Source organism: Chlorocebus sabaeus, chromosome 7, assembly GCF_047675955.1.
Source record: "Chlorocebus sabaeus isolate Y175 chromosome 7, mChlSab1.0.hap1, whole genome shotgun sequence".
Taxonomy (NCBI): Eukaryota; Metazoa; Chordata; class Mammalia; order Primates; family Cercopithecidae; genus Chlorocebus; species Chlorocebus sabaeus.
Window position 1 is genome coordinate 79,896,156 of NC_132910.1, and position 14,480 is coordinate 79,910,635.

At 35.7% G+C, this 14,480-nt stretch overlaps 1 protein-coding gene across 4 annotated transcripts in view; it reads right to left on the bottom strand.

Moving 5' to 3' along the window:
* SCLT1 (sodium channel and clathrin linker 1) overlaps nucleotides 1–14,480 on the bottom strand; it is a 224,997-nt gene that overhangs the window by 18,017 nt on the left and 192,500 nt on the right. The window lies entirely within an intron of this gene.

A 14,480-nucleotide genomic window follows, 5' to 3' on the forward strand; every position in this document is an offset into this window, starting at 1 on the left:
TGTTGCCCAGGTTGGTCTCGAACTCCTGAGCTCAAAGAACCCGCCCTCCTCGGCCTCCCAAAGTGCTGGGATTATAGGCATAAGCCACCATGCCCAGCCTTAGTATGCATTTGTAAGATTCATATACAGTGCTTTTTAGGGGAGCTCAACTCTTAGAAATTTAAGGTAACATTAATTACTCCAGTATCACTTCAGTGCGGTACAGTTAGAATTCTTATTCATGTTTTGGTTGTAAATGTACTGTATTTTACTCATTCATATCATTTATGCTTCATTACCTAAAATTATCTTATGCACAGAACTGTCTTCTTTGTTGTTGTTCAACATATAAGTATTATACTGCTTTTAGTCAAAAGTCACTTCAAGAGTTTCAGGTTAAGGGTACATACAACGTAGCATTAAAAATAACTTAATCTGAACAAAGATCAGATAAATTTGTGAGTATTACATATAATGAATCAATGACATTCAAAGCTTTTCTTCACATCACACTGTGTGTGAACTTTTAGGGTTATGGATGGTTATGGATGATTTCTGTATCATTATTTCCAAGGAGAGAATTAATTTGGATTTGGCTCAGGTGAAATTCTTGATTCAGTATTGGCTTTTATCCTTTGACCTTATTTGTGCTTCTGAAATCAATCAACAGATTAGATCTTCCAAAATAACTTAAGCTTTGATTTTTTTCAAAGGAGCCAGCAAACAGCCTACAAATTTGGTAAGCCTCTCAAGTGTCCTATTGTTGAGTGAATAGTTGTTAAAAATAGCAAGTAATCTGTTATAAATATATAAAACAAAAAGCAATGCCATCCACTATTCAATTATACAAATAGTTACTGAACATTCGTTACAGGCCAGGTGCAAGATATGTGGTGGCAAACATAGTTGCTGTCATCACAGAACTGACAGACTACGAGGGAGATCGGTTATTCTAACTCAGTGATTTCATAAATACAGGTTCACTGACTATGAGGGGTTTGAGTATGTATCATTAATTCCATGACAGATAAAGCCAAATATATTGTTTTAGCTTTGAGTGATAAAAACAAAACATAATAAATTATTATGCTTACTTTAAAGTATCTTGTGGAGCTTAAAATTATTGCCCAACCATCCCCCCAACAACGTAAGAAAAAAACCAACTAAAGAATGATAAACAAAATGACTAGTGGCCAGTCTTCTAGGTCAAATGTAATTAAAGGGGAAAGTTATACATATTAGTGCTGATGAAAAACAAATTGTGAGTATAATTGAGATTAAGATGAAACAATGATCACATTTATAAAGTTAGCCGACATTCAGTTTACACAAAACTTTTCAAGAAAACACCTACTTGTATAATTTCATGCCTAAACTATTCTTCAGTTCTTACTCAAGATAATCTGAATGATGGATAGTAATAATTTTCCACAATATTTAAGATCACAAAGACATAAATCATTAAATGAAAATATACTTTAAGTTACCCTTAATCCACGTAAATATTTATCTCTTTATATGTCAAGCTCTGTCTCCCCCACTGGATGGTGAGCAACTTTGTTACTCATCTTTGTACTCAACAAAGCTTGGCAAATAATAGTGAAAATGATGTGATGATGATAATAAGAGCAAACATTTCCACAGTATTTGCTTACAATGTGCCAGACACTGTTGTAGGTGCTTTCATAAATTAATTTAATATTTAGTTTGCATGACTAATATATGAGATTCTCATTTTTTTTTTTTTTTTTTTTTTTTGAGATGGAGTCTTGCTCTGTCGCCCAGGCTGGAGTGCAGTGGTGCCATCTTGGCTCACTGCAAGCTCTGCCTCCCAGGCTCATGCCATTCTCCTGCCTCAGCCTCCCAAGTAGCTGGGAATACAGGCGCCCACCACCACGCCTGGCTAATTTTTGTATTTTCAGTAGAGATGAGGTTTCACCGTATTAGCCAGGATGGTCTCAATCTCCTGACCTCGTGATCTGCCCTCCTCAGCCTCCCAAAGTGTTGAGATTACAGGAGTGAGCCACCACACCCAACCCTGAAATCCCAATTTTTACATATGAGAAAATTAAAAGACAGAAATTAAAAAAATAAGTAACTTGCCTAGGATCACATAGCTTGTCAGGTTTTTTTGTTTGTTTTCTGAGACAGGGTCTCACTCTGTCACCCAGGCCAGAGTGTAGTGGCACAATCACGGCTCACTGCAGCCTCCACCTCCCAGGCTCAGGTGGTCTTCTTGCCTCAGCCTCCTAAGTAGCTGAACCTACAGATGCATGCCATCATGCCCGGCTAGTTTTTTTGTATTTTTTGTAGAGACAGGGTTTTGCCATATTATTGCCAAGGTTGATCTAGAACTCCTGGGTTCAAGCAGTCCTTCCACCCTGGCCTCCTGAAGTATTAGGATTACAGGCGTGAGCCACCGCATCTGGCTGCTTGTCAGCTGTAGAGTCAAGATTAAAAAAAACTTGGCCCTTTGATTCCAAAGTCTGTGCTCTTAACCACTGCCCTATACTGCAACATGGAAGGTAAATAATGAAAGTTCGTTGAATAACACACACACACACACACACACACACACACGCAGAGAGTATATGTGTGTGTGTATGTGTATTAGGCCTTCTAGGAATATGAAAATTTATATACTTACTTGGAAACCTAACAATTAAATTTTTACTTCAGACTTCTTCCCTAAAAGTCCACTCTTAAACTTAACAAGCCTAATATCAAGCTTTTTGCATGGTCTCACAAATCTACTTCTCATCTTGCTGCTCAGTTTTTATACTGACATCTCTGCCCTAGGTGTCTAGGTTAAAAAGTTTAAAGTCAACTCCTATTTCTCACTTTGTCCTTTTTTTTGTGAGACAGTCTCGCTCTGTCTCCCAGGCTGGAGTGCAGTGGCATGATCTCAGCTCACTGCAACCTCCACCTTCCCCGGTTCAGGTAATTCTCCTGCCCCAGCCTCCCCAGTAGCTGGGATTACAGGCACCCACCACCATGCCCAACTAATTTTTGTATTTTTAGTAGAGATGCGGTATCACCATGTTGGCCAGGCTGGTATCAAACCCCTGACCTCAGATGATCCACCCACCTCCGCCTCCCAAAGTGCTGGGATTACAGGCACGAGCCACTGCGCCCAGCTTCTCACTTTGTCTTAAATGCAACGTCTCATTTACCCCGAAAGAAACTCTCTCTTTGATAGGTCTCTTACATCTATTTTTCATTCCTACCCAGTGTTACCATCCCAATTCAAGTTCTTAGAACTTAATTCTTAGATTTATTGTAATAACAAGCTGCTTGAGTTTCTCAATATCAAGTGAAACAATATATGTAAAGTACTCTACCACAGGGCATATGAATGCACTCAACCAATACAGTGGGTTTCCCTCTCTAAACCATGTATCTCTAGCATATTTCTCTTTCCAAAACACCACTTTAATAATTTGCTTCCTTGAGCTATACTCTTCAATGGCTCTCAGCTATTGTACAAAATAGTCCAAATTCCTGAGAATGTCATAAGATCCTCCAAAATTTTGTGTAACTTATCTTTCCAACCTTATCCCTAATAGGAACCTTCCACACTTCAGTTGAGCTCTCACTGTTTCGAAAACAAACTGCATATATATTACCTCAGGATCAGGTTTATGTCATTTTTTAGATTGTGTTTTTCAGATTTCCCATTACAATTCTTCCCATTCTTTAAGACTGCACCCTTGTCTCCCTTCTTTTCAGGTCTCCTTTCCATTCATTTTAATCCAGACAGTTTTCTTTACACATCAACTCTTTATGATATTAAATACTTATTTTATGTACGAGAGATTTATCAATCCTGTATTATAATGCTAGTGCTTTACATATATGTATACATATATACATATATGTACACACACATACATATATACATTCTCCTAACTGGAACAGGAACTTTTTTTGTTGTTTTGAGATGGGGGTCTCACTCTATTGCCCAGGCTGGAGTGCAGTGGTACAATAATGGCTCACTGCGGCCTTGACCTTCTGGGCTCAAGTGATCCTCCCACCTCAGCCTCCCAAGCAGCTGGGACTACAGGCATGCACCACCATGCCTGGCTAATCTTATGTTTTTTAGAGATGATGTTTCATTATGTTGTCCCGGTTGGTCTCAAACTCATGGGCTCAAGACAGCCTCCCACCTCGGCTTCCCAAAGTGCTGGGATTATAGTTGTGAGCCACCGTACCCAGCAGAAACTTTTAAAAGAAGGATTATTTTTAGTTTCCACAATATCTACCACACTGCTTTACACATCCAAACAGAGTCATGTATCACTTAATAACAGGAATACATTCTGAGAAATTTATCATTAATTTTATTGTTGTATGAACATCACAGAGTGTGCAACACAAACCTAGATGGTAAAGTCTACTACACACCTAGGTAAAATATTAATAGTATAGCCTACTGCTCCTAGGCTCCAAACCTGTACAGCATGTTACTGTACTGAAGACTGTAAACAATTTTAACAGTGTAAGTATTCATGTATCTACACATAGAAAATGTACAGTAAAAATATTGTATAAAAGATAAAAAATGGTACATCTGTATGGGTACTTACCATAAATGGAGCTTGCACGACTAGAAGTTGCTATGGGTGAGTCAGTGAGTGAGTGGAGAGTGAATGGGAAGGCCTAGGACATTATTTTATACTACTGTAGACTTTACAAACACTGTATACTGAGGCTACACTAAATTTATAAAAACATATTTTTTTCTTCAACACAAAATTAACTTTAGCCTACTGTAACTTTTTACTTTATAAAATTTTTAATTTTTTAACTTTTGACTCTAAACACAAAAGTACAGCTGTACAAAAATGTTTTTTCTCTATATCCTTATTCTTTTGAGTTTTTTGTTAAAAACAAAGACACCAACATACACATTAGATGATGCCTACACAGGGTCAGGATTATCACTATCAGTGTCTTCCACCTGTACATCTTGTCCCACTGGAAGGTCTTCAGGAGTAATAACACACATGGCGCCGTCATCTCCTTTGATAGCAACGCCTCCCTCTGGAATACATCTCTTGAAGGACTTGCCTAAGGCTGTTTTACAGTTAACTTAAAAAAAAATGTAGGAGTATGCTCTCAGATAATAAAAAGTACAGTAGAGGAAACACATAGACCAGTAACATAGCTGTTGATTATCAAGTATTATCTACTATACATAATTGCATATGCTATACTTTTATAAGACTGGCAGTGCAGTCGTTTTGTTTAGCATCGCCATAAACCCCTGAGTAATGCATTGCATGAAGACATTATGACAGCTATGATGTCACTATGCAACAGGAATTTTTCATCTCCTTTATAATCTTATAAGACCACTATTATATATGTGGTCCGTCGTTGACCAAAATGTTATGTGGCCATTACCATATTTGCTGATTTATGGCTAAATTTCCAATTTTCTAAAATTAGAAAAGTTCTAATTTTCTAAATTATAGAAAACATAGCAGTTAGAACATTCTAATTCTTGTTTGCTCAAGATTTACTGAGGAATTTATCAGAAAAACCATATTTTAGATAAAGACTACTGGTATTTATTTAGACTTATTTATATTCTTCTTTCTCCAAAGAAATTGAAGTGGCTAAGAGAAGCTTATTTTTCATTCAAGCATTTCTTTCAACCTTACAGTTTTCTTCCAAATGAAATTTTAGAAGGTATTAAAGGGTGAAGAGAAAAGTGATTTCACCAACTCTATCCCCTGAGACTTTCCTACAGCCTTCCTGTCAGTACTTTGTAACTTCTTATTTCTCTGTCAGGATGTTTCACTGCAGGGATAAAGGAAAGACCCAGGAGGATGATTCGACTCTTTGTTATCTACAAGACATTTTCCCTTCATTAGAGAAAATAATTGAGAGTTCCCTGTATCACGAGTAATTTAGGATAAACATTAAATAAGACTTTCCAGAAAGTTTCACAGTGGTATGACAGTTGAAACACATGCTCAGTAAGACTATATAATCTCTTCCCTGGAAATCTTTAAGAACAGAAACATTTAAGGGGAACATCACACACCGGGGCCTGTTATGGGGAGCGGGTAGGGGGGAGGGATAGCATTAGGAGATATACCTAATGTAAATGACGAGTTAATTTACACCAACATGGCACATGTATACATATGTAACAAACGTTGTGCACATGTACCCTAGAACTTAAAGTATAAAGAAAAAAAAAAAAGAACAGAAACATTCATACCTATTGGAGAGGATTTAAGTGTAATCTCCTGGAAAACACAGAGATAGAGGAAATTTCATTTTGGTATGACATTTTAAAGAGTATTTTGCACGAAATAATTGAAATAAAACTGTACCCAATTTCTCTATAATTTCTGGCTTATTATAGGGTATAAGGTTCAAGGTGTAATTACTATCTTCCACTAATTTTAAAGTACATATAGAAGATTGAGGAATTTCTTAAAGCATCACTGGGAAGTGCTTAGTTAACAGTTTCATACGGTTTTAGTTCACCTATATAATTCATGTTTATGTGATAGAAAATTCTACTCATCCTTACAAAATATAATTTAGAAATATATTTGCAAAATGTAATTTCTGTGTAAGTAAAAGTTTGCTAAATAATTTACATATGAAGCAATTTATGTTGTAACTATTAAAAAATTAAATGCTTAAATAAACAAAATACTGTAATCAACACTGATATGCTAGGTAGATGGCAATGCTTATTTACTAGGAAGGAGGGAATTTGGGAAGAGATAGATAAGAAGTAGTTTCCATTTTGGACAGGTTACATTTGAGATGCTTATTGGTTTTTTTCTAGTAAATGTGTCAGGTAGGTCATGGAATACACAAGTGAAGAGCTCAGAGAGCTGATTAGACCATTGTTGGAAGATCTTTCAGCCCTTGCCTCTCTTCTCCTGAGTGCCCACTGTTTGTTGTTCCCATCTTTATGTCCATGTTGTACCAGTCTTTTAATCAAAATGTTTTCTCAACTAAATCATATTGTTTCCCACTTAAGTCTAATCAATTACAAGAGATGTTAGTAAAGCAAATCTGTGATATCATATAATACTAATATCTAAAAGGCAAAATAAAGATTTTCTGAAATATTTAATATTTAATATTTTAATATTAGATAAAAAATTTAATCATAGTATGTGACAAAATGGTTAGCAAATGCAAAGACTGTAATCTCAAGTTTTTGTATGGCTTCAAAAGACCTGACTGCTAAAAAAGAGAATTCATTCCGAAGTTTCAAATCTTTTCTCATTCAGCTAACTAGAAATACCACGGTTTAAGGCAGGCAGGTCAGCTTTAGATACACTAGAGAACTTTGGGTCAGTCTTAGGTTTTCTTTCCCTGTTTACACTTTACCCCTAAGTGATCTTCTCTTGTCCATGACTGTAAACATAACATTACAAAACAAAGCCTGACCTCTCTGAGCTCTTCACTTATGTATTCAATGACCTACCTGACACATTTACTAGAAAAAAACTAATAAGCATCTCAAATGTAACCTGTCCAAAATGGAAACTACTTCTTATCTATCTCTTCCCAAGTTCCCTCCTTCCTAGTAAATAAGCATTGCCATCTACCTAGCTGCTCAAGTCAAAAGCTTAGGTATCATCTTTGATTCCTCCTTTGTCCCTCATGCCCTATATTTAATTTATCAGTAAGTCCTATTCTATCTCCCAAATGTATTTCAAAACTGCCGGCTTCTCTTCATCTCCACTGAAGATACCCTATTCTAAGCCACTATCATCTATTGCCAAAACTACTGTAATACTCTAATATCTGGTTTCTCTGTTTCCATTTTTGCTCCCTCTCTAGTCTATTTTCCACACAGTAGTTATAAGTGGTCTTTTAAACTCTAAAGATGTTTAAAATTCTCCAGTGATTTCCCACTGCTGCACTTTAGACTTTTTTTAACCTTAAAATAGTACTACTTAAACATTCTTTTTTTTTTAACCTTAAAATAGTACTACTTAAACATTATACTTAAAATAAGTAAAAATATCTCATTTAAAATAGCCCACTCAATCTGATCCCTGCTGAGGTAGCTCTTCAATATTACAGCATTCTTTCCCCTCACTATACTCACTCACACGAGCATGCTCCTTCCTAACACTGGACCTTTACGCTTGCTGTTCTTCCATCTGCCTGGAATATTTTCCTGACTTTTTGGTAAAATTTTCTCATTTTTCAGACCTCAGTTTAACTATCACCTTTTTAGACTATGTTTTTTCCTAAAATAGTCTAGCTCTTCTAACTCCTACCTCCATTCCAGTATGTATCACGTGACTCCATTTATTTTCTTCATACCACTTTAAACATCTAAAATTGTTTATTTGTTGTTTCTGATTGTTATACTGTTGGTTCTTCTCTTACAGCCTCTCCCCACTAGAATGACAACTCCTAATGGGAAGCTACATTCACAAGGCTTAGAATGTAACTGGCAATCAAAAAGTGTTTTTTTTTTAAGCCTATGCATATTTTAATTAATTCCACAGAATCAGTTGACTAGTCCATCCAGTAATAACATTTCTAATATCTTACATCTTGCTTTTTCAAAGTTTTTTCTAAGTACTTGCTCTCATATCAGAACTAATGAGATAATTCAGTGATTATATTTTCAAAGTAACCATCAAGTGGTATAATAAATTTGGGAGATTACTAACAGGAAAATCAATGTGTTCTAAAGCTTTATTTATAAAGATCCTTCACAGGAAGCTTATTTTAAAGTTATTTGAAGAATGAACTGAAAGTTACAAAGTAATGGTTGAAATTTCCTCACAACGCTAATGTTAAGTGCTCATCTTAGAAGGAGTCTGGGAAAATTATGAAGTTTACTCATTTAATAAATACTGAAATGAGTGCCTGTTACATGCTACATACTACTGTGCTAGGTGCTAGGGAGACAAGGAGGAAACAAGATCTAGTCACTGCCATAGTGAAACTTATGAACCACTAGAAATATTGGAAAGCTACTAGGCTTAAAATACGTAGCAAATGCTATAAAAACTTCATGGTGCTATAATAAGACACATGGAAGAACAGGGGGTTAGAGCTGTCTCTTCAGAGGAAGTAGACTTTTAAGCTGATGTATGAAAGATAAATAGCAGTTAGATGGAAAAAGGCAGAGGAAGGAAAAGAAGAGTGTCACAATCAAACCCGTGCATGAAATCCAGGATTTTCACATATCAGGAAAATTTCAAATATCAGGAAAAAAGAAAGGATAATAAATTTAGGAAACAAAAGAAGTTCAGCATGAATGGGATATACAGCGTTACTAGGAGGTGGGGGTGGGAGTGAGAGAGGAACAAGCTGGAAATGCAAGGAAATACAGATCACAAAGAACCTTATAAGTCATAACAGGAAATTGGCACTGAAGTATTTTAAGAAGAGAAGTGACACGATTTGATTTGAACATCAGGAAATCTTGCTGACTGTAGCAGGAAAAATAGTAAGTGTATTAATCCATAGTCAAATTAGAGTGTTAATGCGGCAGTCCAGGTGAGCAATGTTGATAGCCTGAATGACAGCAACTGGAGAAAAGGGGACAGATTGAAGAGAGATCTAGGAGATTGAATTAGTAACAACGGGGTTTGGGGTATGAGGAGGAGTCCAGGATGGTACCCAGAGTTTTTCTTGAGCAACTGGGTAGACGATACTACCATTCACAGAAATGGGAAATATAGGATGAAATAAAAATGAAAACTTCAGCTAGGGGTGAAATAATGGGTTCAATTTAGACTAAACTCAGTTTGAGGTACACATACGAAAATATTCAGTAGAGAGTTGGAAATACAGACTATTTCAAAAAGGTCTGCATTAGAAGATGTTTTATAATAATAATTTCTGTCTCTATCATAGAAATGAATATCTTAACCCATATTGAAAGAGAGACTTTCTGTACTAATTGTATTTTAATTGTGACTATCACTGGCACATACATTAGCTGAAATGGTATGGTTATGAGAGTATGAGCAAGGTTTTCCCTGTAATGTATCAATCTCTTTGAAAACATCACACATACTTTAAATAAAACTAATAAAAGACATATGAAATAAAACAAACTTATTTAATTATGGGATAAGAAATTTAAATTTAGGCCAATATCTTAGACACTTTAATTAATTACTATAATTGCTTGGACCATTCTGTTATGATTGAGGCACAGTTTAAGGTAAGGATGAGCCATGTAGATTTTGGCTGACATGGCACAAAGGAAAATTCCCTCAACGCATGAAATCCTTTAGTGATGACCGATGATTAAATTGCATAAGGTTCTATTCTATATTATATGAGAGAATTAAAAACAAAAGGTGTGCTATTCATTTCAGTGAAATGATGGATCTGCCAGCTGCAGCAAGCACTTTCCTTGGAACTCTCTTATGACAAATTAACATAGCATGTGCCAGATGTTTTTTTCTTTTTCCTGTTGAATTATGCTATAATATGCTTCAGTTACTTTTAGTAATTATATATTTTGTAATTTGCTGGTACCTGCAGCTGCCTCTCATCCTGTTAATTAAAAAAAAAAAAAAGGAGAAAAAAACAGTTACAGCAGCCAAACATTACAGATATACAGCCAAGGAATTATAATGTTTTACAATGTGAGGAAAATGCCTTAGGCGCAAATGCTGTGTAGTTCACTCTATATGTACAGTTTGTCTTGGACAAGCAAATATTACATATTGTATATTCATGTGTTCATTCATGTATTCAATATAATCTAATTGAATAATTAGATTGCTTTCCCAATTAAAACTGTTTAATCTGGTTAATAAAACCATAAATGTTTAGATCCCTGTCTGCAGCAGAGACAACAGTATTCACCAGACATTCCACGTGTACCATACATTTCCAGACTTCTATGCAGTTCTCCCCAACGGAGGTAAAAGTTAGTGATATATATCATTTCAAAGCTGAGTTACTTAAGTGCTCATGTTCCTCTTCCATTCCTCTTTCTCTGTTCCAGTGATCTCAAGAAACCATGTGTTCAAGAAGGCGGACACTCTAACAGAGCCTTCCTGCCAAACTGCCTAAGACATGCAACATAAGCAATAAATCAACCTTTGTTTTGTTTAGTCCCTAAGACTGCAGTTTGTTTGCTGTGGTGGCTGACATTGCTTAACATTATAAACTGCGTAGATCTCACCTACTCTTAACATCACTATTGCCTTGATTTTGCATACTATTTTCTTTCACTTCAAATATTCCAATTGTATTACTGCTTTGGGGGTCTTTGAACTAGCTGTTCTCTTTGCTTAAAATGCTGTTTCTCCTGATCTTTATATCCTTTTTATTATTATATCTCACCTTAAGATTCATTTCTTCACAGGATCTACCTGGTCTACCACCCTCAGATATCCAACAATTCATTATCACACTGGCTTATTTAAAATTTTCTTTCTTTCTTTCTTTCTTTTTTTTACAGACAAGGTCTCGCTCTGTCACTCAGGCTGGAGTGCAGTAGCGTGATCATACCTCACTGCAGTCTTGACCTCCTGGCTCAAGTGATTCTCCCACCCCAGCCTCCCAAGTAGCTAGAAATACAGGCACACACATCATGCCCAGATAACTTTTGTATTTTCTGTAGGGACAGGGTCTTGCAATGTTGCAGAGGCTGGTCTCAAACTCCTGGCTTCAAGTGATCCTCCCACTTCAGTCTCCCAAATGCTGGGATAACAGGTGTGAGCCACTGCACCCAGCCTCTAAACATTTTGCATAGTACTTATTATCTGATAATTAACATGTGTATGTTTATTTATTCGATAATTTCTACTTCACTGTCAATAATCTAAACTTCAAAAAAAAAAAAAAAAAAGGAATCTTGTCTTTGCTGTATTCCCATTGCTTCAAGAACAGTGCCTGCTCAATAAATATGTGATAAGTGAATAATACGTAGACTAGGAATATGTCCGAGGGCTGGCCAAGCACTTTTGGTTTATTGGGGTGGTTGTTCAGTGTGGCTGGTGCATAAAGAACTTGAAGGATGGAGGTAGAAAGGCAGACTGGAGATAAAATATAGCAGAGAAAAGACTGTGAAAAATCTGTAGGCAACAACAAAACAGAAGTCCTTAAGTAGGCAGGGCCAGTATACTTACCTTACAGTAAAATAACTATAAGAGCAGTATGAAAGATGGAATAGAGTGGGGAAAAATTTGATGGCAGAGAAACCAGAGTGAAGGCGGCCACTTTAGGAGCCATAGTTAAAGATGTGAGGGCTCTGACCAACTGCAGGGACACGTATGTCACCACATGCTTATACACACGCAAGTATTTCTGTAGGACAGATTCCTGTACTGGGAACTGCAAAAGGATCTGTACAGTTTAAATTTAGTTAGATTTTGCTACATTACCTTATAAAAAGTATTTGCCAGTTTACATTCCCACCCATACTGTATGACAACTCCTGTTTCCCCATGTATTTGTAGATGCTGGATGTTAACCATCTTCTACATTTTGCCAATATGCTGGGTAAAATTATTGCTTAAATTTGCATCTCTTTAATGAAAAGTGAGGCTGACCTTGCTTTGACATGTTTAAAGGAGATTTGCATTGATGCTTTTGTGAGCTTTGTTTGAACCACTGAGTTCACATACTTTGTCCATCTTTCTATTAGGTTGTTAACCTTTTAATGTGGAACTTGATGAATTTTGCATATCAACCCTTTAAAAATTTTTCCAGTATCCCATCTGTCATTTATCTTTGTTTAGTATCTTCATAAAAATTTTAATTTTTATGGTTAGATCAATTAATCACTTTTTCTTTTTTGGATTCTGGATTTTGTGTTTTGATTAGAAAGTCTTCTCTAGACCAAGAGAATAAAAATAATTTTATTTCTTCTAATATACTCCTTTTTATACTTAGCTCTTTAATACATCTGGAATTTATTTTATATATGAAATAAAGAATATTCTAAATGAGTTACTATCTTTCTAACATCATTATTTCACCAATGATTTGAAATGCCACCATTATCATGACCAAAATTTCTGATTTTACATTTTTTTTTTCTTTTTCTGTATTCTGTTCAAATTATCTATCCTTGTGCCAATACTGTTTTATGTATTTTGATATCTGGTAGGGAAAATCTCATTTTTTTCCAACAGAGGTTTGTTGATTTAATATATAAAAATAGTAACAACAGGCCAGGTGTGGTGGCTCACGCCTGTAATCCCAGCACTTTGGGAGGCCGAGGCAGGTGAATTTCCTGAGGTCAGTAGTTTGAGACCAGCCTGGCGAACATGGTGAAACTCCATCTCTACTAAAAATCCAAAAAATTAGCTGGGTGTGGTGGCAGGCGCCTGTAAACCCAGGTACTTGGGAGGCTAAGGCAGGAGAATCGCTTGAACCCGGGAGGTGGAGGTTGCAGTGAGCCAAGGTTGTGCCATTGCACTCTAGCCTGGGCAATAAGAATGAAACTCTGTCTCAAAAAAGTATAAATAAATAGATAAATAAATAAAATAGTAACAACAATCTCTCATTTAAGTAAGATTAGTAGATCTATACTGCAGTTATGGATACTATACCCTAATAAGTTAACTAGTAAAACAGTTTCTTCTTTGAAGCTCAAAATTCTTTGTGATACATACATTGCAAGATAAAGGAGTAGTAGCTGAGCGGGGATAATTACAGATGAATTAATAAGATATTACAAATTAAACTTCAAACCAAAAGATACCATACAGAAACTCAAATTTTTAAAAAGCTTCTGATCCTAAGTTCTCTGATACTAAGATGAAAAATTACCTCCTATGAAAAACTTATTTTATTTATTTTGTGTTACATTTAATTTTGACTGTAGTTACTTATGGATCATTTTAAAAATCACAGGTACTGGTAGTCATATTTAATTGTCAGTTGCCAAAAGGTACAGAAGTTTCCACGGGGAATAAAACAAGTCAAGGGAGGACTACGTATATCATGACTATACTTATATTTGGTTTTGCCTCTAATATTCTCCTAACTGTAGCAAATAGGTGGACAAAAAGCAAGCAAGAAAATAGCCAACTTACAAGAATTCAGTTCTTATGAAGTACAGAGGACAGAGGCAAACAGCCAAGTACTTTCAAGATTCAATGCATACAGTTAATTTAGAGACCAAGGAATGCTAGCACTTTTTAAAAGCTGTATTTTCAGGCGGAAAGCTTTGATGCTTAATACGTCACAGTAATGCACACAGAGAAGCAGGATGCTGAGACCTAACCTGAAAAGGCTCATTTTGAAAGCGAGTAATAACACTTTTGATATGAATGCTAGAATACATAAAGTTGTGGTATATATAGAGAAATCATTATAGGGAGAGTCAAATGCATCAAATGAGCCATTTGCTTTTAAAATGTTCTGCAGTTTATTTTGTAATTTATTATTAATAAAAGACCTAATTGGTTCAAGACTTAGACTATACCATTGAATCACTAAAAACAAAACCACTTCTAAGGAGAACAAATGAATTCTTCCCCAGAGATTTGGAAGTACCATCTAGCAGTTACTTTACT